Genomic DNA, 26,904 nt, shown 5'->3' on the forward strand with positions numbered 1-26,904 from the left:
GTATGTTTGGGCTTAACAATAACTAGAAATGTCCACATTCGCAGAGTGAACGTATCGTACCGACTAGTATCACACTGTGAAGAAATCGCGATAATCCTCGTGCATATAACGTGGTAAAATACACTCGTGTTACGCGGTTGAATGAAAACTGCGTGTAACAACACACGGAGAAAATATCCAAGATATTTGTAATATAGAAATTAGGTAGAAAGTCAATCGACGAGAAAATAATTTGTAACGATATAAAAAACCTACAAACATGACAGAAACTGCAGAGTAGACTAATTTTTGTTCACAGTTTTTCCAATGTGTTAGCATGAAGGGTAAATATACGAGGATTACTTTTATTACTTGTCAGTCGAGTATAGTCTTTTCTGTGAACCACTGTGACAGTGCAATAGGTTTGTAAGTCCATTAAAACCTGCATCCCCTAGAGCTCCCAAGGCCATAAACCTAGATGGGCACGTCTTTTGATGAATTAACTATCAAATACAAAAAAACACGAGCGAATGTAGTAAATAGGTGATTCACGGCTTGTAAACCTCTCTTTCTATGTATTTATAAATTATTCCGTTTTACGAGGAACACATTGACGCGTGCTTCGTCGATTTCCTTTTCTTTTTAATACCTTGTTAACCCCTTAACGCTCATATTTTTCTAGTTAACCAAGAATAATCAGTTTTCTTTATTGGATTTGTTTCTAAAAATGCGTTTTTTGTTACTTACAAATATTATCGTCCCTTAAACCATTAGATTAAACAAATATCGTTTTTCAAAGCAGTCAGACTCGGGCATGAACGTTAAGTATAAAAATCTAAGGATCACGGTACTTCTTATAATTGCCCAATTAAAATTTTAACAAACGAAGCAGCAAAGTTGGAAAATTCTGCCTCTATGAACGTTAAATATCTTGCAAAGAAATTTTATTTTGGAAACTGCAAAGCTTATAAGTTAAATTGTATATTACCAACGCCAAAAATAGAAAATTCAGGTACATCGAAAAACCTGTAAGCAAAAGCTAGTTAATGTTTATCGTAAGATAACTTCCAGCACTTTCAGAGCGTCGGATTTGTAGTTTTTATTATTTAAAATGGAATTATTCTGTCATACAAAGTATAAATGTTAACTTTATCCACCTTTAGTCTCTTAACACTAGGTTTACGGACACTCGTGGCGCATATTTTTATTATAATTCAGTTTTTACATCAATTCAATTCAACATAAATTGCTAACAAATAATATTTATGAGTGTGTAAACCTAGTGTTAATGATCACACTAGCCAATAACAATCCGTGTAACTGAAGATAGTACAATTAATTCGATTCATCGACCACTTATGAACTGCGTAGATGCCTCAGATATTATTTGCTTGTTATAAGTAACCAGTCTGAGGTAAAGTTGCAAAATGTTGATGTCGGAAGGAGTAGGATGGCAATTCGGTGCGCCACAGTGATAAAAGAAACTTGTTACGGTTATGTGCAACTGGTAACGATACCGGGCAGCCAAACGGAAAATTTGATAAGAGACTCCGGGGCGACTTAAGCAATTCTCGACCGGCCACGAAAAACCCGTGCTTGGGAAGAAGTGGATCACGGCTGATGTATGGGCGGATGTGTCGAAAAAACGTGTGGACTGCATCGGAAATTGGCGAGAGCGCGTTCCGGTACCTCGGGACCGGCGTGAAAGAGCGAAACAGCATCGAGATTTATAAGGTAAATTTGTACACCGGGTGAACAGCGGGTCTAACGAATCGCGAAAGACGCAGAAACGCGAGAAGCTAATTCCTTTTCGCGTGTGTTTCGCGCCTTTGGCCCCGTCGTTGTTGTTCCTTGCACGGGGAGTGAGAAAAGGAGAGAGCCAGGGACGCAACGGGGCGACGGTTTTAACAATTAACGGAATTAACGGTCGGACAGAAGCCAGTTACACATCTGATTTATTTCCGGTGAAATTTTCTAGTTGATGAAGGGAAACTCGCGTTGCAGGGCACGGGAAACGAATTCTGCGAGGAAGTCGTTGAGTGCAGAAAATGGAATAATAACAATTAGCGCTGCAGCTTATTAAACACTTTCTTTCGAACACTGTGTGCCTGAGTGGGGCTAATTTTATTCGCGAATAATGAAAACTAGCTTTTACAGATTGCTTCGCCTGGATATCGATTTAGAAAGATATGCAAATGAATTTTATTAACATTTGTGGTGTCGTTTGAAATTTTCTAACATTTTCCGTAAATGTAAAGAATCGCAGTGTCGGTCGCGTGACATTTTAAGTTTCCTTCTGCTGGAAATATGAGAGTGCACGATAGGCGAATCGTGAAAGACAGCCATTTCGAAGGACGAACATTGAAAGTTCACCATAAATTACGAAATATCCGGAAGCTATCACTATTTAGAGCCAACAAACCCATGCATCGTCCCGTGAATGATATTTCAAAGCCATCGAAGCATAAATACGGCGCAACGGGACTGCAAAATTTACCGTTTTGTTACATCTGGCGTATATCTTTGGTTGCAGCCCGCAAAACGCACGCAAGCACGCAGAAACGAAGGAAAATTTAAGAAAAATAAACACGTCGAAACGTGCCACGCGTAACGTAGTGTAAATCACTTCCTGCGTTATTTTACGCCGGTTCTTCGTGAATTATAGACGATCCAAGCTGTACGAAATACGTAATTTGCTTTTAATTTTGAAAAGGACGAATTCCTCGCTGCAGAATTTGAATTAAACACTTTTCTTCTCGGAAACGGTTTCAAAGGTGAAATTTCCTAGAGCAATCTCGCCAAAGAGCTTATTGTCAGATCTGAGATGAAACATCATTAACAGAAGATGATTGCTGCAATGAGAACGATTGAAACACTAATTGAAGTTTGGCCCGTAATATCAATTCGAATGTGACATCGTTCGCCACTGCAAAGGAACTCCAAGTCAAACGCATTCGTGGATTCGATGTGGGTTGTTATTATATCATATTCAAGTCAAACTAGTGGTTTCACTTAATAGTTTCACTTTCGTATCCACTTGCGTAGCTATACGTGACGTTAATTACGAAATACGCTAAATAATGTTTCTTTCGAAAATTCTCTAATGTTTCTCCTATCTTTGTTAACTATTTCGATTACAAACGTTAGAATATCGTAACGAGTTTCTCATATCGAGCATAATTCACTCGTATCCACGGTGACAATGTGATTAACGAACCCTGTATTCCAAAATAGTTTAAGAAGTTCAGAAGTTGTGATTTTAGTCTGGAAGATGCAGAGCGAAACGAGAGGCCAATCAAGATTGATGATGATGGTACATCCACGTCAATTAGAAATAATCCACGATACGCAACGCGAGACGGTATCAGCATATTAAACATTTCGTGGAAGGAAGTTTCATTATATTTAATAATTTTGGGAACGATAATTAAACGCAAGTTTCAGGCTTTACACAAATTAATACGACTTTTGAAAAAAGAATGGAAAATTAATTCGTAAAAACAACAGTGTGTAATTGTCTTGACTATCCAGTGTAAAGACGTTTATTTCCATTTCAAAACTGATATCCATATAGTGGGAACCGGAGCGTGTCCTTTATTATAAACCCTAATTGGAAATTCCAGCAATTAACATGGAGAAATAGTGCTGAAGGTGGATCAACAATAGATGGTAGTAAAATCAACACGACCAACATTAGTGATACCAATGAAGAGAGCAATTACAATTCGTTATGAGAGTCAGACCTTAGGTTCCCTTTCGAATGCAAATAAGATTAATACAGTCTTTATTTTCTTTAGTCATATGGGTAATCTTTATCAAAAAACCAGTCTTCTTTCTCCATTTTGATCAAACTTCGAACACTTCTTTAGAAGAATAAAGCTACGAAAAATGATTCTAATACTCAACGTCCAAATCGTCTCGAAATTATACAATTAAAAATTAAAAATAAAATTCTATAGATAGAAAATGAAATTTATTTACTGTTCATCATTTCTATCAAACGTGAGTTTTATCGTTTCACGTTGAATAAAACAGGATTCTCTTGATATAAAAAATTATCATTGTACAGTTAGCATCGGATGAACAATATCGTCTATAAATATAGACGATCCCCTTTTACCGTCTCGCAATATAATTAGCTAACCTTCTTATGAAACGACAGTCGATGATGGACATAACGTGCTTGACTTTTTCAACAGCCAGGTCGAAAGCTTTTACGAAGACGTTAAAAATTTCTAGGCGCGTGTTTGCACCGTTGATTGGGCACTGTTTGCGTGGGTGTAACGCGACTCGTGGTTCCGCGAGGGAGGAGGCTCGACCTGATATTATTCCCCGGCCTAATAAGTTTCCCGAACGAGCGTGTAATTCAACGACGATTGCCGCGCGTGTCATTTGGTGTGTACAGTGTATCTCAATTAAAAAATATAACGAAGACACCGGACGGAAGTGCCAATCCAATTACTCTCGCGGCGTTTCGTCATTTATTTCGACGCCTAAGGGCGACTCTTGCGCGCTGCACTCCTCGCGTTTTGATTCACGCTTCGGAAAAAAATCGGTCAACAATTTCTGCCCGGTTTTTCCGGTGGCGAAACGGGAGCAGAGGCGGCCGCTGGCCACCGGAATGAGCAAACCTCTCGAGTCTGTCGAAAATATTTGGAGAATTCCGGGGAACTACGCTTTCGAAACGCGACGGATCCGCTTCGTTACAGGGCGTCGAGTATCGCGTTGAATCGCGCGAGTTTCATTGAATTAATTCCACGTCGACGGGGTGGCAATTCCATCGACATTAACGCGCGGTGCATCTTTACGGATTAATCGTTGTAATTTCTGAATCGAGAAATTGGACTCGTCTCGTCCAAGAACAGGAGCACGGTTGATCGAAGCCATTCGAGAAAAGAGACGAGTGGGATGGTCTGTAGCGAGAAATCGCGAAGTGAATACTCTCGAGGGGATATAGTTTCGTTGCTCATTGAAATATAAGTTCCCGCGACGTTTATAATCGTCAACTTTGAGACTGAACTTTATCGTACGTTTCCATCATATTTAGTTAGAATTTACCCGTCTCCCGGATACAATGAGATTTCAGGTTTATCGTGCACAGTCCTGCCAAGTTCTGTCAATATTTCGAACGCTTATATTAAAAAAGCGACGGAGGCCGGGAAAGGGGAGAAAGTATTATAATTTTTTATTGCTTGTGTTTCCCGACAAAGAGGATCGATGAAAGTCTCGAAGATTAGATAGCGAATATTAAAAGTCTTCGGCAGTGAGATTTGATGTAAGTTGTAATTTTAAGTCTAACTGTAGTTTATTAAATTTTTCTTTTATCCTAAAAACATTTTACTCGGTAAATATTTTTCGTGTTTTTTCTCCCCGTAAGTCTGGAACAGTTATTTTGCACAAACTTTCCTTATCCCTTTTAATTCTTTCGTCGATAAATGACCCAGTATATGTTTTTTTTAATCCTTTCATCAATCCTGACGAATAATAAACGAAACAGTGCATACTGAAATATTCATTTCGTGCGACATAATAGATTATAGCGAATTCTTTCACGCTCTGTGTGCATAATTTAGACAGATTACACGCTCGACGACAGTCAACGATATTCTTCTAACTCCACGATAAATAGATCATTCGGATATATCCTGTGCCTCTAGCGAATTAGAAACCTCGCAAGCATTATTTCTCTATTCAAATAACGCTCTTAGGGACGCTCCATTTCAGTCCTTTGCAGATACCAATTGCTTGCAACCGGATATTGTACAACTACAGTCACTCGTTTTATTGCAACCTTTGCATTCACTATGTTGCCTTTGAATTTTGTTCACTGTTAGATTTAATTACGGAACTATACGTTTCGTTGTTCGTAGTAAAATCAGCGAGGGAATGATTCCTTAAATAAGTTCAAAATAACGAATGAAATTTTCTTTATAATGCTTCATTTTCGAGATAATGGCGTTTGAAAATTTATAGGAACGCGTGTGGTTTCGCTGGCGCGTCTGATCATTACTCACTGTTTCTACTTACACCGATGTCCAACTCTTTTATTCTTTCTCCTCGACTTTTTCACGAGAAATCAACCACTGCTTGGTTGTACCGTGAATAATGGAACATCCTGAATAATCTCCGCTCATACTTATTAAATTATTCCGATACCATTGGTCGTTACTATTCTAATATCTAATCGATTGGCTTATAAGCGGTCAGTCGATCGGTGCACTACTCACGCATGAATATGCTCAATAAATGCGGCTGTGTGATTTATGCACACAATGCGTGCTTAACGTTCACATATATATGTACGTCAAGGTACTTATTCCAATTGATTTAACTAATCTCTTTATTCGAAATTCTTCGGTTTAGGTTTGCTCAATGCCCGATGCAAAAATTGAGAATATCTAGGAATTATTATGAATGAAAAATACAACAATGAAAAGAGACTAATATATATTAGAAAACGGAATTGTTAATTCGAATTAAATTTATTTAACTCGAAAAATCGTCAATTGTATAAATTTTAGGTAACCTAGAATTAAAACTCAAGCAAAAAAATCGTAGATTTGAAACTACTGAAAATATGAAGAAAGTTTTAGTAAAAGAAATAATTACTCTGAAATTGAGTTTGACAACGTCCTGAATAGAAAGAATCTAGAATAAAACGTTTACTTAAATCAACTAGGATGCAAATTAATTTGTTCAATCCACAAACAATATCCAATTAAACTATCTATCACACACCCTGTCATTTCTTTCTGCAAGTAGTGTGGCTCGATAATGGTCTGCCATTCGTACAGAAACCTATACGTGACCATAAAGTTAAACAACGATACACAACAAAAAATTTCTTCAACTCAGTACCAACGTCATCTTCAACTAAAAGATCGATATATATCTATACGAGCAGTCTTTTTAATGAAAATAAAGTCCCCAAGTAACTTCTTAACGAAAAAGAGAAATCGGTCGAGAAAGTCGAAGAATTCAAGATTTACGAGTCGTTCTCCAAGAACTGTGTGCATTATCATTCGTGTATCGCCCACGCCGGCGTCCGGGTTGACGTATTCGAGTTAAATTGCCCTAAACCGCATGATGGAACGGCTGACATAAGAACTCGACAGAGCTCGGACGGAATGATCGAGAGACAAACGTGATTCTGTCCACCGCGCTTCCTAACCGGACGACGATTGCTCTCAGCCCTAACGATGACTAATGAAACGCGTAAAAATTCCCTCGCGAAATTCACGACTGCCCGGTACAACGATATGTCAATTTACTCCGTGAACGCGACCGTGATCGAGTCGTCGGACAGCGCGAGAGGTTGCCGCGAAACACGCTGGAACTTGCACAAATTCTCCGTGCTCTGATCGACTTCCATCGGAATACATCGATTCACGGTAAACTTCGCGGCGAGCGAGCAACGCGCGTCCGAAACTCGAAGGGCTTCTCTGTTCGCGAGAACAGCGTTCCACCTGGCTATCCGTTCGTAAAACGAATTTGTCACGAACCTGCGACGTTATCCCCGAAGAAGTTGCTCATATCTCAAGGCCTCCCAGCGGATCGCGAAGCCGTGCTCCGTGAAATCGAAAACTCCGCTGGCATCCCGGGGGCGAACTCCAGTTTTCGTGGAACGTTCGACGTGTCTCGCGCGGACGCACGTGATCCTCGGGAGCGGACCGACGATACCGGACGCGCACGCACGGACTGAGGAATGCCGGTAAACTGATCGGGATCCTGACGGCCCTCCTTGCGCGAGGAGGCCTCTTCCGTGCAGGATGAGGCGCGCAAGCTCGAATGAGCGCAGGAGCGACGGAGAGCACGCAACAGGCGGAGGAGGAGGGCTGGAGAGAATGGGACTAACGGAGAGTGTAGAAAGGGGAGAAAAGAGGCTGGGGGAACGAAGAGATGGCAACCGAAACTCGGTGAAAAGTACTTGCACAAGGGAAGAACCGCGGACCGAAGGCGAAAGGGACTTGGGGGTGAAAGTGTAGCAAAGAATCACCGGGATAACGAGACCGGGAAATTGTTACTTGGGTTGGAATAAATATTTCAAACGCGGTACGGATGACTTAATGGTACTGAGACTCGATGAAAAATGTTTTAAACCGAGTTGGACTCGACGAGGCGCAACGAAGATCGATGAGAGCAACGAGGGTCGTGTGATGGAAGATAAACAAAACACGGTAAATTGTGTAAAGAATAATAATAAATAAAGGAAAATAAGGATAGAGTTAACAGTCAAAGAAACGTATGTGATTGAGATATAGAAGGCGCAGAATTTTGTTAAAAATTTTTAAATGACCAGGGAGGAAGAAGTTGAAAACGAAACTGAGAATGGGTAATCAGCTGGAGGGAAACGGGGAGTGCATTGAAAAAATGTAAAAACATTGATGAGAACGAAATGGCTTTCGACATTTGAAGGAAAGTGTCAAAAAGGATAACGAGGCGATAAAAAAAATAAGGACGGAATAACACTCGAAAAGAAATGTAGTGAAAGATAATAAGAGTCTTGGAGAAAATCACAGGATTGGCTGACGAGATATGGTATCCGGGTACAGGAGTGGAGAAGCGCGGTGAGAATGACACGGTATGAAGTAACACTCGTAGAGAGGAGAAAAGAAAAATACGGCTCGAAAGAAAGTGTAAGGAAGAATGCTCGATAAGTAACGCAAAACAGATTAGAAGATGTCAACGTGAAATGGGAAGGCTGGAAATTGAAGAAGGATTTAAGTGGGGGACTGAAAAGACTGCGGAAAATAGTTGAAAAGAAATGAACACGAAACGAGGAACCTACGCGGAAAACAGACGGGAAGTTAATAAAACGGATGTTGTAGACTGAGAGGGAAATTGGTTGAGAGCAATTGAAAAAGCGAAGGTATAGCGAAGAAAGAGGCAAAAGATTACTAGAAACGAAAGATCAGCATCGTTGCTTACTATTATTCGAATCAATCGAAATTTACAACTTGTTAATTTTAGAAAAGGAAACAAGTAGAAAATGTGCAAAATCAAAAAGGAACACAACGGATAAATAGAAAGCAACGAGAGACGAAAGTAAAAAAAGGCAGAAGATAAGGATTGCCAGGCAAGGAGGCTCGATAGAATCTCAAAGAAACCGGAATACCCGTAGTCCTTCAAAGGATAAGAAGGTTTAGTAATTTACACGTATACACGGTCAAGGAAGACAATTCGTATCAGGAGACGACGTCGATTACAAATGGAGCGCTTGGGTTTCACGAAGTGCATTATCGTTATTGCATTTATGAAATCTTAATGTTCGAAGATGTTGGTTAAAGCTTAATTGGAGGACTCCGGGAAGCTGCCGTTCATTGTCAATCGTGTTCATTGAAAATTATATCCGAGTTGTCGAACAGCGGCTGAGTTCTGATCGCGAAATTGCAACGAGGGAATCGGGTATCGCGTAAACAAAATCTTGAAATTTTCCTATCCCCCGTGGACAAACGAGCAAAGATGAAAATTGAGGAGTTTCGTGTTAACTCGAGACTCGTTCAATATTGAACACGGTGAAATTTATCCAACGGATAAGTTGAAGTTTTAATCACCCTTTAGGTGATACTTTGACGAGGTAAAGATTGTTAATTAAATGTGTGATTAGCTGTTGCTTCTGATTGTCTTACCGTTGATGCGATACTATGTGCTCATTGATTTATCGATTAACGTTTTTAATGCCTCGTTGGTTATTCCGCGCGCTATCGAGATATTTACACAGAACTTGACGTTTGTTAGTCGCTTTATAAATGAAACGATAGATCGCTTAAAAATGCAAACAAGCACAGTGAATTATTATTGCTTCGTTACTCTTTGTAAAAAGTTTCGCGTATTATTTTTGTTCTTTAAATATTTTCCTTTATAATTTTTCCTCATTGAAAGAACGAATATCAGAAATTAAAATATATTTAATATTTCCAACATATTTTGGTTTGCATGGTAGAAATAGCATCGTTAGAGTTCTCGTGGGGTTGGCGTAGCGCGAAACACTCAAAGTCAAAGCCCCAGGTTTTATAATATCTTCGTTAAAAATTGTTTGAAAATTTTGTATCGCATATAATCAGAAAAAGTCGACATTGTCATCAATTACTTATACAATTATTATACTATACAAGAAAATATTTTAACAACTTCTAAAGCAAAATGAATAGTAATAAATTAAATATTTCTCGGTCGTTATATTGATTTTAATAAGTTATTTACAACTAACAAATCTGTTCATTACCGTGATTGAGTATTGCAATTCACTTTTCAAATTAATGAAAATTGTTGAAATTCTAGAACTGAACTTTTGGTCATACGTAAAAAATAAGATACGAGACTAACAAATATTTCTTTCGACGTCTAACAAGTAATTGAATTGATGTTTGCTGTTGATTCTACTTGCATTGTTCTCCGCTGGGTCGTATTAGATTACAGGATTTTCTACGTTTTAATGATTACGGTCTTTGAGAATCGATACCATCAAAGGTATTGTCCCTTATCAGAAGATGCAACAGTATCGATGTTTCATTTGTTTTCAGACATCGCAGCCCTTTCTGTAATTTCTTTACATTTATCACCGGTTTACTGAAAGCCTCAGAGACATATTTTAGTCAAGCACTTTGAAAATATTGATTGTTTCCTGGCAGATTGTATTCAAATTCATTAAAATCACGTAACTATAAATATTTCATCGCGCAGTTATTAATTACAGTACACTGGAAAAAATGGTCGAAAAGTTTTATGCAAAATTTACAAAATTCCCTGTTCCATAATATGGGTATGCTTTAAATTTTACGTGTTTGTAGATTTGTGTGGTAATTATTAATTTTCCATTTACTTTATATGGAACGAAACAAGGGAGAGAAGTGGTAGAAGCACCACTCGACAGAAATTAGATTTGCGTAAAAAAAAGTAAAAAAAACATTCGTTAAAATACAGGAAATATCAAAACGTTATGAAAAAAATAACTGTAATGACGAATTATACATTTTCCAGATTATTAATCACGGATAAATTGGAATGTAATAATCGATACGACTGTAGTTCATTCTAAAATATAGACTGTAGTAGGAGAGATAAAAGAATTTAAGTACTTTTTAATTTCGATCGGTTGTTGTTGCAGTAAAATAACGGGGCACGTTCTCTCCCTTGTTTCGAAATCGACGAACCTGATGAAATGATATTTTCTAAAATCTCTTAGACGACGCTTCGAACAGATATCGTCGAAGTCCAGGGGAAGTTTCAAGCTACCCTAGTGTATTTCCTTCGCGGAAGTCTGATTATCCAGAAAGTTGTAATCATGTTAGGCCGCCAAGGGCTGTGTCACTGTTGGCTGAAAATTAATAGACGCCAGTTCTGTTAAGAATACACCGAGCCTTAGCTGCTCTTGATGATAGATTTCATAAAGGAGCAACGTCTCAAGCGGATGTCGTTTAAAAAGTGTCGCATAATTCGAACGGGTCTGTGAAAATCAGAAGGGTCACAATTTTGTAATCACTTTTGTCGCTCGTAGTCCATCAGTCGACTGGACAAAATAATTAAAAGATCGTCTATTCGCGTAATTTTATTATTCAACAAAATACACGATACTTTAAAAGTTTCGTATATTGCAGTGATGAGAAAAACTATACCAATAATGACAGATCTCGTATAAATTATTCCAGACAGTTTAAAGTCAAAAATAGTGTCTACGTCTTTACTGGATGAGAAAATTTTTCATAATGAAATCCTCTACATTGTAACAAATTATTGTTTTCGAAAATCCACCCTTGCAACTAAAGCTATTGCTATATAGTTTAAGCAGTCTATTTTAACAACGCTTAATTCAAAGTCCAATTTACGGATTCTAGAAACATAGAATATACAATATCAGCTTTATGTATTGTAGATCGCGAATGAAACTGAAAGTGTAATCAGAGATTGCATTCCATTGTTAATGTATGTTTACGTTAGGTACGTGAGCATTTCATTTGAAGCAGAAATGGAAGATAATACTCTCGAGAATCGGAATAGACTCTTTGAGGAATTCGTATAATGAAATTAGTAGCGAAAACGCGGTATTCGGTGGGAGAATAGGAATATGGAGGTAAAAGACTCTTAAGTGGTTAAATAGTTGAGTACTCGTCATTGTCTTTCCAATGCAGCTATTCTCAAATATTACTAGGAATTTCTTCGGGGACAAAAAGATATTACTGCTACTGATTGTTAAAACCTTGTTACTAATTAGCATAGGGAAACGAACACTTTTCGAAAGTGCCAACGAAATGTCGTCGTAACTACTTTTTGATAGATGACGCCGAGCAACACTTTGCATGTTATTACGCGAGTTAGGCGACGTTGTAACCTAATTAACTTGTTTCAATACCGACAGTAGATTCGTATTTCGTCACTGTTACAAAGGATGTACTAATTTCAATTTGCAATGTTCTCCGTATTTACGTGCTAATCGGATAACATAATTAAAAGTCGAGTCGTTGAAATTTTCGATAAATTATCTCGGTCATATTCTTGCGTTAACGTGTGCAGAATTTGGGTTGGAAGACCTGCTCTGCGGTATTTCTCTGTCCCTTTTAGCGAACCGCATTTTCTTCTGAAAGGAACTTCGAGGACTAATTAAAGTGATTTAATTTTATTCGTTTAAAATATTACACGTGATCGTGGATGTGGATACGAACGGATAGAAAATGTATTACACTGAAGATCTTTGACAATTATAAAAATCCACCAGATCCTTCGAAGCGTGGAAGTAAATTTTTATTTTTAAAACTGTCCATGGAACCACACGCGTTGTTCACATAGCAACCAGCAAATCCGACAAGCTCAGCTCTTTCGATTCACCAAAATAGGACTGAGTTTGGTCTGAACTAACAAGGGAGACGTCACGCCATACGCTTCTGACTCGATCTCGAGTTATAGGAATGTGAATAAATACAATACAGTTTTCTATCTGTTCGTGAAAAATAACCGAAACAATTGTAATGAATCTGGAAGAATAAGTATGTGAAGATTTGAAGAAATTTTATTCACGAACAATAAATAAAAATTTTCGATTCATTTGTCTGGGTGTCAATTAAGAAAGCCCATTCATCGATTTTAATATTCTGAATTTGAAAGAAATTTAAGACGCGTTAAAGTTTCTTTTCCCCGTAAATTTTCCGTGCATTTTCTCGAAATCTTTCTCAATTACAATACTTTTCTTCTTCATAGGTCGGAAAGTAAACATTATACGTTGGCGTTGTTTCATAAAAATGGGGGCACAATGATATTTTTCGGAACAAAAGGGGCGTCAATGTAAAAAGTTTGAAAACCACTGCCATTCTCTGTGCGGGTAGAAGCTGTTCCAACGCGAGAAAAAGGAAACAAAGAAAATTGTGCAAAAAGTAACAATGAACAAGGACAAAGAGAAGGAACAAGTAACCGTGGGCAACTGGTTCGCACAGTCCACGATGGCGCCACGAAACGATACTTCAGTTGTTCTTCATTTTCCAAAATCGCGTGGCGATGCACCAATTACGTGCTAGTGGTAATCTCTCTATAGATACGTAACGTGTTAAAGGAGCCGACTTTCAGTAAAGTTCCTTTGACATTACGACCGTAGATTAGCCACGAGCTAGAGCACGTTTGATTCCAAATTTCGTAATGCTCGTGGAACCCTAATTAGCGTTATCAAACACGGTATAATAATCCCTAACTAACCATCGTAACCATTTAATTGTAAAAATATTCATTCATTTAACGTTTTTACTACTCAAAACACAAACACAGAAATTTTATGAAGGTGGGTAAATCTTAGACAAAACAAAGCAACAGGCAAAATTCGTCGATAAGTTTTTAAAAGTTAACGTTGACGAATAACAGAATTTTTGAACAATTACGAGAATATTGTTCCTTGACAGAGGCGTATCTCGAAAAACTTTATGAGGCTTTTCCAAAATTAAAGACCCCCTTAAATTTTCGTAACTACAGCAATTATCGTGCGTGACGAAATGTCCGCGCGGGCACTCACAACGAATTAAGCGGAACGCTAGATTTTCTTTGATGTCGCACGCACAAACAGCGACAGGACTTCAGTGATAATTATACAACATTAGAAACGATTCTACATTTGCTAATGACGATCATCGTCACTCATACGAAACTTTAGAACGTTAGAGACTGTTCTAAATTAAGGACTGTGGCAAAGTCTTACTTCATGTCTAAAGTTTTATGCAATTAACTACAATAAAAGTTTGTATATTCTTTAACAAAGTAAATAATTGAATCGATAGTTTGTTGCATAAATAATTACAGTAACATTCTGATTATTTGGCGTACTCGGGACTGGGACAATACCGGAAAATCAAATGTGTCAGAGAATTGGATCATTTTTATGGGGTTTTTCTCACTTTACGGGGTCAAGGAATAACTTTTCCATTATTTTTAGAATTTCTACATATTCTCCATTAAAATACGCGTTGTTTGCTTTTTTAAACGTTAAAATCCTTCAATCCGTTCAGAAGTTATGATGTTTTAAACATACGCACGAAATTTCAGGGGAACATATCAACGCATAGTCAGACATTATATTTTCGGTAAGGAATTTTTTTCTCGAAACTGCGTAGGATTTCGGGGGTATGTCTATTGACCAAAAGTGATTGTAATTAACCCCTGCAACTGAAAATAATTTTTCTAAAACGATTTGAAAAATTTTTTTTCGCCGAAATTTTACCACATTCTCGAATTTTTTTCTCGAAAGTGGGTAGAATTTCGGGGGTATGTGTAATGACCAAAAATGATTGTAATTGACCCCTGCAACCGAAAATAATTTTTCCAGAATGATTTGAAAAAATTTTTTTTCGTCAAAAAATTTAGCCACCTACCCCTGTCGATTTTTCTCTCAAATTTACTATAACCCTACTGGAACTCTACTGTGCAGTAATTATTATATTTCTGTTCATCATAGAGAAATGTATCAAACAAAAATAGAATGAATAAAACTGGTAAGAGGTAATGGCAACGCTGAAATGTCATGACACGTGTCGTTATGATTAGTAAACTTCATTCAAATAATAGAATGATTTGAAACTGTTTAAAATAATTAAAAATATACGCAAATATCGAAATAATTCAAATGTATTAAAGAGACATTGTTACGAAAGAAATGTAACTCGATTATTCAACCATTGGAACAGCAATTACAATCGAGCAATAACAAAAAGGAATCGTTTCGGATAGTTTATCTCGTGAAAAGTATAGATTCAAGACAAATTCAAGAAATCAATGGACAGTTCACTGCTTTCGATACTATTATCGAAACGATTAAAACGTTTGAACATCGAGAAGACGAAACGTAACACGGTAGAATTCTATTTAGAAATCAGGAACGAACATCACAGTCAAACAAAAGACGATTCGTAATTCAATAACGCTTTGGAAAATCGTACGAACAATAAACCAATTGTATTTGTTAGCATTTAGTCGCTTACAGCCATTCGATCAAACATTTAAATTAATCCACCAGATATACTTCGGACACGTAGAAGTCATTAATGAACTCTCTCAGTTAGGCTACCTGTCGAAGCGGAAAGGTATGTTAACAAAGCAACGCATTTATCCGCTACATTATGCGCTGATCAAACAAACTGATTAAACTAGGAAACTTTCCGTTGAATTCGCTATATTAATCAATCCATACAGTTGCAAGCTTTCAAATATTGCATCTACTATATGGACGATTATTCAAAAGGATTCTTGTTCTTCGATACTTTCTATAAAACACGACAACGCGTTGACCTTTAAACGAACACTAAGATTTTGTAATTTCTTTAACATTTTTTAACTTGGATCAGTTTTTATATTATTTCATGCTACCACGTTTTCGTTAGACTTCCTTTTATTACACATCGAAATTCTAGAGAAACGAGACAAAGGAGTGCACGAAATATTTTAAAACTAATAAAATTCCGTCAGAAATCACGTTTTTCCGGGGTCTCGGAACCTCCAAACAAGGGTAATTAAGCAACGTCGTCGAATCCCTAACGTTTCTTTAATGACGCGCATGTTTCCGGATGCGAATGCATTTATTTATGCGCGTATTCGCGTCCCCGTAAGAACGAGTCCGCTGTTTCACCCATGGAAGTCCCGTGGAAACACGACACGGCGCAACTAAAGCGGAATATTTTAAGGAGTCGTACGAGCCACGGCTCCGACAATCTCGTACCTTGGTATTAGAAGCGTTTTCTGGCCGCGGAAGGGTCGACAATTAAAACTGGAGGGAATCTTGATCGTCTAGCCGCGGATTACTAATCGTAAAGAAATTAAATTTAAATAAGCTTTTTGCCCGTTTACAAAGCGAGTTGATACGGCCACCGTAGCAGGATCTTTAACCAGGAAATACTAATTGGACGCAGTTTCTAGTCGGTGCCTCCGATGGCAATTAGACATGGCAATCTTCGAAGCCCGTGGCTGTTAACAATTTTTGCAATTATCATTAAAAATTCTTGGAAATTGTCCCGGCGGATTTGTTTACCGAGACCCTCTATGGTTATTGGAAACGAGAGTTCGAATGGCCACGCGTTGTTTTTTTAACAAGAACTAACAACGATTAGGTACAAAACGTTTATGGAGGGTGTTCGAGTATTGGCGGTACGACCAAAAAAGGTGTGATGTGAAAAAATAATGGAATCAGATGTTCCGGGGAAAAATTGCTGAATGTTCAAATTTTTTCATTTTTACGAAGACTAGTACTCGATCTTTTATAGCTGACCAGACGAATAATTTTTCCAGAGCACAATTTCCATGATTCATATTGGAAAACTCAGAGTTAGGCAAAGTTTGACTAAATTGTAAATGAATGAAAACCATTTTCTAGCGGTTTATCCTTAGGTTTTTTCCAATTCAATAATTATATTTTTATTCGTTCGTTGTGAAATATCTTTATTTTTGTCAGCAATTTTTAGTTAACGAAAAATTTTTTACTCTTTGTTGATTGTTTGTCTGATAAAATTAATAGTGTTCTACGTTAAAGATAGAAGATAAATACAATACTAAGTAGTCTTTTTCTAAGTCGATGTATGATTCTGGAAATTTGTATGCATTCGAGAAATACATTCTGACGCTTCGCCAGAATTGTAACTAACTTCATCAGTGTGTTATTTAACACCCACCATTGCAACTGAATTAGCAACAAAATTTTCACTTCGAAAGCACCGATCATAATGTGAGACATAAATCGAAAACCAACGGACACAAATACGCCATGTAAAGTTTTAAACATGTTTTTCTCGAAACTACACTGTTCGCTGCAGTGGCAAAGTTCGGTAAACTGTAATCTGGTTACGTGTGCCGCAATACTATTAAATGTAATCACACTGTATTCGCGTGATAATGCACGATAATTAGACATTTACCACGCGCTTTAAATGTTTACTATCATGATTATACCACAATTAAACGATGTGATCACGTGTAATCGTATCTGTGGCAAATGTAATCGAATTACGTGTAATCGAACTACATCCTCTCAACCATGTGTGACGACTCTCAATAACATACTCTATCAAAAGTTCTAGTTGCAATCGACAGTGACAGCGTTAATGAAGCCGTGAACCATTTATTTACCCAATGAAAGTAAATAAAACTACATTTCCCTACGCTACTGTACGCGCCCAAACATGTGATAAAAAGTAACGCAACTAGCTCAGGGCCGAGTCGGATAATTGAGGAACGGTCCGTATAAATTTGCTTGGGTCTGCATTTCCCTTGTCCTTCGTTAGGGGAAAAAAAAGACTCCTTTGTGTACGAACTCCAGACATAAACATAATAACGTCGTGAGCGTGACATAACCCAGCTGTTCGCTCCTACGATGTTAATGAAAAGAGGTAGAGGACCGGTCTTGTCATTTTGCGTCGGGCTTCGTATATCCGTCGGCTTCGCGAATCCACCGTTTCGACGCTACGAAAGTGTTAATCCAACCTGCGAAGACGCGACGGTCCAAGGGCGGAAACTGAGGGGGCGGAATGACGGAAGTCTCAGTCGTTCTTTTCACCCAACATCAATGAAGTTTGTATCTGGCGCACATGGCGCGTGTGTATCCAGGTTGAGTTAGTGACGGGCGGGCTGTCGCCAGTATGTGCCAGCTGTTTCACTACTAGCCTCCCGTCGAATCCACCCTTCCACAGCCAACCACCCACAATCTCTCCCTCCGATCTCAGCTTTAACAATCTTGTATGACGCGGGCCGAGAGACCTTTGCTCGTGCGCCGCAGCTGTGACGCGGTTCGGCATATCATCGAAATATTATTTCACCGAATTTTAAGTTTCGACCCACCCACCTCGGTTCCTCATCTCGACCCCGACCGCTATCCTCCGCCATTCTCTGTCTTACGCTTTCGACCCGCGGTTTCCTCCGAAAGCAACTCGAATACTGTTTACGTTACCTCCGCGATCCGTCGGTGCTAATTATCACATCGATGCAAATGAATTTTCCGTATAAAAATCGGAGAACTTGTAGACAGATTGAACATTGACAAGTTTAAATAATTGGAAAAAGCCTGGAGGCAAAGTTTTAAGATATAAAGCCTCTCATCCACGAAATATTCTTGCAAATATTGGAAAAGCCCAATATTAGATATTTCCACGTCACTCTATGCTTGCAGAAGAAAACGAATAACACTAGCAGTTAGAAACAATTGAGTGTAAAAAATTAAATTTCATTATTTGTTTCAAAAAGCAAACTTCCCATGGATTGCATGTTCGTTCTCACTGGTTGTTTTCTTATTCGACTGTCGACTGCCGATGTCTGAACATAAAAGCGAATCCGGCAACGCGATGATATCGTCCAAGTAAACACCAATTTGAACCGAACGAGGTACTAATCGCTTGCACTGTGTACGATATAAAGCTCTGCACGGTCCCGAGTGGCAACTTTATAACGGAGATTTGCTGTGTGGGATACTATTTATAGTTGTCGTTTAGCACCGACATTATAAAGGTGCTGTACAAACAATCTGATTCGTCGTAAACGGAGTAGATGCCAAAGAAAAATCTTTTTTCCTCGCGCGATAACGTTTTTAGTATCGTCTGTCATGACCTAGTAGTAATATTATTTATATTTAATGCATTGGAGGTAAAATTTAGAAAAAGAGGAAGATTATTGATTGCAAAGTAGGTTAATCTTGCCCGAATAAAAATATTGGGAGTAAAGGGCAAATCACTGTCAATTATCCAAGTCTTATTCAAATTTAATCTGAAAACTGGCACATGCAAGACGGAAACGTTTTGTGGGTCACGAAAAATTGCGAGATAAGCTAATTATAATCTCCGACTAACATGGTAAAATTGGATTAATCGATCTTTGGAAAATATTAAAAGCGACTATCAGCAATTTCAACACAATAGTAGTCTCGTAATAAGGGAAAGATGAATGACAGTATTCTGTTTTCACGTTAGAAATTTATGATATTAAATGACGTGAAAATTATGACGTAATTCAAATATTATTTTTTGTTTTGCGTTTGGATTAATTTCCGTCCAAGTCTGTACGTGAATAATAATTCCACGGAATTATGAATTAATTGATTCATTAATATTTCTGCGTATGAAAATTCCGTCGCGAGTGATACAAATTTTAACAACGTTAACTTGTTCCATAATATAACATTTTGCATAACAATAGTAAAATTTAGTAACAAAAACGATAATTGCTCGTTCGAACCAAAATATAATTTAGCCTTCCTCTTGTTTACCATTAGTATAACCGTATGAATATTATTAATAATTAAACTCGTCAATTTGACAGAAAAGCACGCGTGAATGTATGGTTGCGTATTTTCGCAGTACCAATTATAAATAATGCATACGTAACACAATAGCTAAGCAGTAATTTTTTTTCTTTTTTAAATGACGTTTAAAAGTCGCATCTACCGTTAAGGAAGCAGCCATTGTTGCTCGAAGAAACGCATAATTATAATTTCTCGTGTTACATAGTTGGTGCAATATAAAACTTCCCTTTCACGGGAAGTTTTTTCCTTTAAAGTCCCCTTCTATTACAGAGTGTGCGCGCTGCAACAGAAAAAAAACAAAGTTTCCCTTTCTATATTTACTAGAAACTAGAAAAAGAAATTACACAGCACGTGACGCGCGACAGAAAAACACTTTATTGTTCCTCCAAGAAAGAGTCAAATAAATTAATTTACCCCGGGTAAACATTAATTGCAACTGCGTTTCGTTCCGCAAACTCGTCGGAATTGCATTGGACGTTTAAAGAGAGAACTGCCGATGAATTATTTAAGAGATGGCATCGCTTTAAAGATCGAGAAAAACATGATTCTTGGAATACTTTTGCCACGAAACCTGATAATCTAATAAAAGTCTTTCATTGGTATGTTAAAACACACTTTAAAAAATATTTCGTGCAAGGAATCCTTAATCACAACTTTTTCGAAAGTATTTTATAACATTCTCGTTTTTTCGAATTTCGTAAAGTGTTTATTGACTTTTAAATTATTATCTGTATTTTTGTAACACGCTCTGGTAAATAATTACGTTCCAAGGTTTGCTGCCCAAGCAAAAGTGTTTTTACTATTGGTACGATTGGCGCCGTTCCACGGATAGGAAACGATTGAAAGAAAAAAATTATTTAAGTATACGAGGCCTGGTTATAGATCCTACCAGAATAAACAAAAAATTGTGTTTATTTTAGTAGACAAATACAAAGTGGCATATCCATTTGTTTGCAAATGGAATGCATTTATATTGTCTTATAGAAACAGCAAGGAAAAAATACGAGAAAAATTATTAGACGTTTGTGTCACATTAATGTCCAGTTCATAATATTAATTTTCATTGTAAATGACAGTATTGTTTGCTGAGAGAATAAATATTTTCATGTTATTAACTTTCAGTAATAAATTCATTTTCTAAATGATTTATATACGTGCATGTAATTAATCACTTTCATTTTTTCTTGCATTTTCTGAACACTCAGACTCCTAAGAATACTTTCCTAAAATATTAAGGCGAAATTCGAAGTAATAGCGGAGATATAATGCTTTTCGTGGAGCATGATCGAGCACTCAGGTAAGCCGCTCGACAGTACAGGGCTCAAATCTGTTTCCTGTTGTCGGATCAATGACAAACGGGCAAAATACAAATACAATAGAAAGAGAATGCGTTAAACACGTTCAAAAATGGATGGATTTTGGGCAACGTGAGTGCTCGAAGAAAAGTTCAGACAGTGAACAGATTTAACATAAACTGTTAAAATCTGTAGTTAATGTTTCAATCACTTCCGCTAATTTAAATATTCTCGTATCGAAAGATTAAAGCATATTTCCTATAGATATACATTGTAGTAATGTTGATTACTTAGGTTAATCAGCTACTCTGGAAGATAAAACAGATCCTCAGCTTCTTTGTAGAACAAGTTTTTCGAAGTTCCCTTCAGTTTTCTGGTTATCTTTGTCTCTTTTGTCGCTTCTAAGGATTGACGTTCAGCTGATTGTACTCGACTTTTATCCTTGTAATCCGCAAATATCATACCCTTTCGTTCAATTGTCACTCCCGTCGTTTCCATTATTCTTAAGAGAGGACTACACAGTCTAGCTATTTGTATTAACATTTTTACCTGCATAAAAAAACGTACCAGTATTATTTAAACGTGGAGAATATAAACTTTGAAAATTCGCGAGTAGAATGGAGTACGACTTGGACACCGTAGCAAGTAGAAACAGTGAATAATGGTCAGACGCGCCGTCACAAGTACTCAGTCACGCTTCGTGACAACAAATCAGTAATTTATGAATATGAAGACTTATATTTCGCGATACCTATTTTGCAATATTTCTTTTACCTACAATGTATTACTATTATATTAATTATGACGTATACTTTGTCCATAAAAACGTAACAAACTTTGTTTTTTCGAGCTCCATAGTGTACTAGGATTCACTCGTTAACGCTCGATGGTATGATCGGATACGAAATACGTAAGAAAATGTAACGAAGTATAGATTTCCGCGTAAACAGTAAAAACTTAAAAAGAGCTGAAGGCCCACTGGTTTGCCCTGCCTCATGCGTAATTTCAAGGATTCGTTTTATTACCATAGCAGAGCATTGTACGAACAGATGTCGGCTTGTCGTTCTCGAGTAGCGACACCATCGTTTCAGGGTTTACGACAATTTTCAGTACACCCACTTAAACAGGGAGGCAAATGGCCATAATAAGCTTCTTCCGACTCCGCGCGGCTCGGACTCTGTGGTTTGCATAAGAGCTTCTGCTTCTGTCACGGTGAGTTAAAGGACACCCATGAACTCTCAGGATTTGAGGTAATGTGTAAGAAGGATTGCCCTGTTTAATTAACAAGCTATTGTCGTCTGGACGAGGGCTGAGAACAGGGAGAAAACAACGGTCAGACAATGGGTGCCCGATCGAATGAATACTAGTACGTCAACCTGTTCCTTTCTCGTCGAAGCGAACTGGCGATTCTCCATTACGAAATTTTCCACTATTTACATTCCTTTTATTTCAAACGATCGAACTTAGTGAGAACACACACGAAGGATGCTTGAACGTTTCATGGGGATATTAGGTATAGAAAAGGAAGATTGTTTCCTTTTTGTTCTTTCATTATAATCCCCCTTGAGAATAACGTATTTGGTCAATCGATACTCTAACGTTATTACGCCCTTTTAAATGTTAGCTGTTCTATCATTAAAAATTATTGAAACCAACGAAATTTTAAGTATTGCAACTAAACATTAGCGCTTTCATTGCTCCAGACACTTGCTATTATATCATATTGTCTCATATTCCCTGCTTAATAAATACACGATGCACACACACGTTGTTCGTATACGTTAAGAGGATTACACGTGGTTCAATATTTCCTATTATTTTCTGTTACTAATTAAGACACAATCTTGTTCCAAAGATCCTCTTAGGTATTAGAACAAATTCTAAGAAACACGTACATTTACACATTCTTTGCGTCTAATATTAGAAAAGCATTTTAAAGTTTGTAGCGTTCGAGACTTATTAAATGTTTCAAGACCATTCAGATGTTCGAGACCGATCATAATCTCTCAAGATTTTCGATAGCGTCTTGGTATTGAATAATGCTTGAAACGATTCGAAACCTCAGTCTTGAAAGTTTTGAATCAGTCGAGTGCTGCTTGAGCTAAAGTGCTCGACGAGGACGATCCACGATTTTACAGACGTTTTCGTGCTCGATCGCTTAAACCAATGTTTTTCAAACTATAGCGACAACGATTTTATCACAAACGCAATAATATTACTCTCAGAATACATAGGATTATAGTTCACAGATGGTTAACGCGTCGGTGTATCGAATTTAACGATTCCCTTTCGGACAAATCCAATCTGCATGCTCGTTCGATGTAAAGGAAGGGTTCCTCTTAGTTAATAATAAATCAAAACGTTTAAATCCCAAATGGCGCCTGACAGAATTAATGCGCCAGAGCGCACCAGTAATGTTTATGTTTGTACACGTGACGTCCTCTCTACAGAAATCTAAATTTGTGTATCGAATAAGCTCGACGGGACCGGTGACAGTATTACAGTCTCAATCTCGGTGCAATCTTCACGTTTTATGTAGGAAGAGGTTTACATCGATACCCATGTGGGTGGAAACAGAAACCTAGTCGTGCATATGAAAGAGCAGGAAGAGACAGACAGGTTGCATTATACATACGTAGATCGTTCTCCTACGACTGCCAGTCAATTTTCATTTCAAGATTTACGAGTGCTGGGAAATTTGTATGATTGACTTCGAGAAACTTTAATTCCCGGAACCCATTCTCCGCCTTTATTTTGCTGAAACGTTTAAGGGGACTATACAGTAGCTCCGCGTTAACATTCCGGATTTGTGTCCGCTATAAAAGTTTTAGAATCATCTCCATCACTGTTTACGTTCCATTAGCCCCAACGACCCGACACTGAAACCGAGATTCATTCTTACGGCGGCGAACATAATTTACTGATTTCAGTAAGAAACACGCGTGGGAAAACATTCGACAAATTATTCCTTCTACTCTAGAGTTCCTCTTGCGAACCACCTAAATGAAGAAACATTCTCGACGGACCCCTTGAATAAAATTATATCGTAATTATATTTTAATCTTATTAATGGGATCAAAAAATGTATCTCTGTTTTAAAAATTCGTATTTGTAGTTGTTATAATATAATGTTTCTTGGGTCTATGGATATTTGTAATTACTAAACTTATTGAGATCGATAGATGTTAATAGTTTTTTTTTATTTTACGTAGATACAACTACCTGTTTCTGAGATATCGTTGTTTAAATTCGAGTCTAATTTCTGATAGTTTACTCTTGTTTTTTACTCGCGTAATTGGACATTCAATCACGTATCCCAAGTTGGTGACATGTGTAGAAGAGAATGATGAACGGGCAGATCATGACGTTTCTATGAATTCTATGATTACCGGTCGTTATCGCGTACATTTGAACGCTGATTTGACAGCTTATATCGCAAGAACTAACAAAAATCGATACATTAACTTTGTTCAGAATGTATTTATAATGGAAGAGTACACTTTTCCTTGCCTCTTAAGCATCGTAAGTTAATAATTTCGTTAATATTGTGTAAATATTGAAGAAAGTTTCATTAATTTCGAATAATTAAGTAGCGATACCGCGTTAATTGCGAAAATTTGAACAGATTAATTAGAGCCACGTTCGTATTACAGGTATCGAACACGGACGTGAATGGTAAAGGATTCATAGCATATTGCGAATTATGCTGAAAACGCTGATTTCGAAACGTCACTTTGTCACGTTACTTATTAATCTACCGAACGAACAAACAGTAGGGAACGTTACACGATCAAATAAAACGTTATGGACTAATTAAATCCACCACATTATTTATCATTAATTTCAGTATGTGAAAATATAATCACGAATACATGATTAATCCCGGGTATATTCTTATTTAGCATTTCTGTTGAAACGTTCGATAATAACAGGCTTAAAAATGCGAATCGATTCATTAGGTCAATTTGGCTTGTATGGAGCTAATTTCTGTCATTTTTCAAATATGATATCTTTAACATTCTAATGTGATATCAAACAATATGGTGTCACCAACGAAAAGGCGTTTTGCGTTTCGATTGAATTCTTCTACAATACTTGCACATCGTGTTTAAGAATATTTTAAGTTTTCCAGTTGCATAACTTAGTAGAATGAAATCCTCGGTGCATTGTCGATATTATTTCAATTTACACACATCTTCTCAAGCAAGAAGACGCCCGCGAATTTATGAACTGGCCCGATATTAATCGATGTGTCTGCACGGTTGCAATAAAGCTGATGTATGTACGTAAAGACGAGCGATTATGGCGACTTATCGCCCGAGGGCGCAATACCGAAGTGTAGGACCGTACCCATTGTCTCCCGCCCTCCTCGCCCCGAAATGTCCGACCATTGTTTAGATTTTTCGCGAAGATCGAGACGATCGCAATATGGAGGGAAACACTTGACGTGGTTTGAATGCACGAAGAAAAGTATTTCTAGCCCTCTTGCCTCTCTTTCCTCGAGCCTTCGTGCAAGAAACGAATATCGGGGCGAACAATGTCTTGAAATCCGCGTTTTCGTTCTTCCACTCCTATTCGGAAAACAAGTCTTTTGAAATTAGAACACGGTTTTACTTTCAAGGAATTCTCGAATTTCCCCTGGAATATTAATTTGTTTCTACTCGACGAGGTATTTGTTTACATTTTCGTTTCGACGGAGGAGGGTCGTAGCAATCGTCAAATAAATTATCAATCTTTGAAATCATTTTTTCCAAGTGTAAGATTTTTATTTTTGTATGCATTGGCACTATATCGAAATGAGTATTGAATTTTACGTGGGTCTTCTTCGTTCATGTTTTTACACAGTATCCAATTAAGGGGATGTTCTTGGAGAATTCTTTCGAAATTAGAACACGGTTTTACTTTTAAGGAATTCTCGAATTTCCCCTGGAATATTAATCTGTTTCTACTCGACGAGGTATTTGTTTACGTTTTCGTTTCAGTGGAGGAGGGTCGTAGCAATCGTCAAATAAATTATCAATCTTTGAAATCATTTTTTACAAAGTGTAAGATTTTTATTTTTGTATGCATTGGCACTATATCGAAACGAGTTCATGTTTATATATAGTATCCAATTAAGGGGATGTTCTTGGAGAATTTTGTACGTTCTGCAGTCAAATTTCCAAGGTTTATTTATAGACGTTTCGATGACAATTTAAAATACGATTGCTCGAAAATCGATGTTCTCAAAGACGCGTGGCGTACAGGGATAGCAACAGGGGGAATGACAATTACGCGTAACCCGCCGCACGAGATCGAGCGTTGATCGACGCCCACGCAGTAGCCCATATTACGCTTAACCATAGATTACGGGTAGACAATTACCGGCGCGACTATCAGCGAGTAATTATTCCGACGTTAGCAGAAATTTCTGCATGCATTCGTCCCGCACACCGCGCAACGCAGAGAAAGAAACGGTTAGCGTACGTAGCGACGGGGTGAATAGAGACGAACGGAGATGGGGGAGGGGACACGTAGGTGCACACATACGTACAGATGGAACGAGAATTTTTGTAGAACGGATACTAGGTTCCATTAGAGCGGATACTTTTAATACTACCATTGAAATTTGTTTGCCAATGACAATGCGGACTGTGCAGCCGAAGAGGAAGCAGGCATAGGCTGCAGATCGCAGTGGTGAAGAGGCGAGAGGATGTGTAGGTGAGGCTCGGTCCGCGGTTGAAAACGCTTGCTGTCGGCGCGTGGGATGGAGAGAGAGGGATGATTTCGCTTGAAATACCGACTATGGAAGAGAGAGAGAGAGAGGAGAGCGGGGAATGGGTGGGTCGGGAGTGGCGAGAGATGCGCCACGGCACAATGGAGGAAAATTAATCGCTGAAATCTGGG

The 26,904-nt window shown here is 37.8% G+C and overlaps 1 protein-coding gene and 1 long non-coding RNA gene across 2 annotated transcripts in view; one reads left to right on the forward strand and one right to left on the reverse strand.

Annotated features, from left to right (window-relative positions):
- The window catches only part of LOC143341755 (lachesin), a 91,132-nt gene extending 83,528 nt beyond the window's left edge, over positions 1-7,604 (reverse strand). The window contains exon 1 of the mRNA XM_076764908.1: positions 7,482-7,604. The gene's annotated coding sequence lies outside the window, so the exon portion shown is untranslated. The remainder of the gene's footprint in view (positions 1-7,481) is intronic.
- LOC143341757 (uncharacterized) overlaps positions 1-26,904 on the forward strand; it is a 174,540-nt gene that overhangs the window by 128,212 nt on the left and 19,424 nt on the right. The window lies entirely within an intron of this gene.

The sequence above is a fragment of the Colletes latitarsis genome, chromosome 5, assembly GCF_051014445.1.
Source record: "Colletes latitarsis isolate SP2378_abdomen chromosome 5, iyColLati1, whole genome shotgun sequence".
NCBI classification, from domain to species: domain Eukaryota; kingdom Metazoa; phylum Arthropoda; class Insecta; order Hymenoptera; family Colletidae; genus Colletes; species Colletes latitarsis.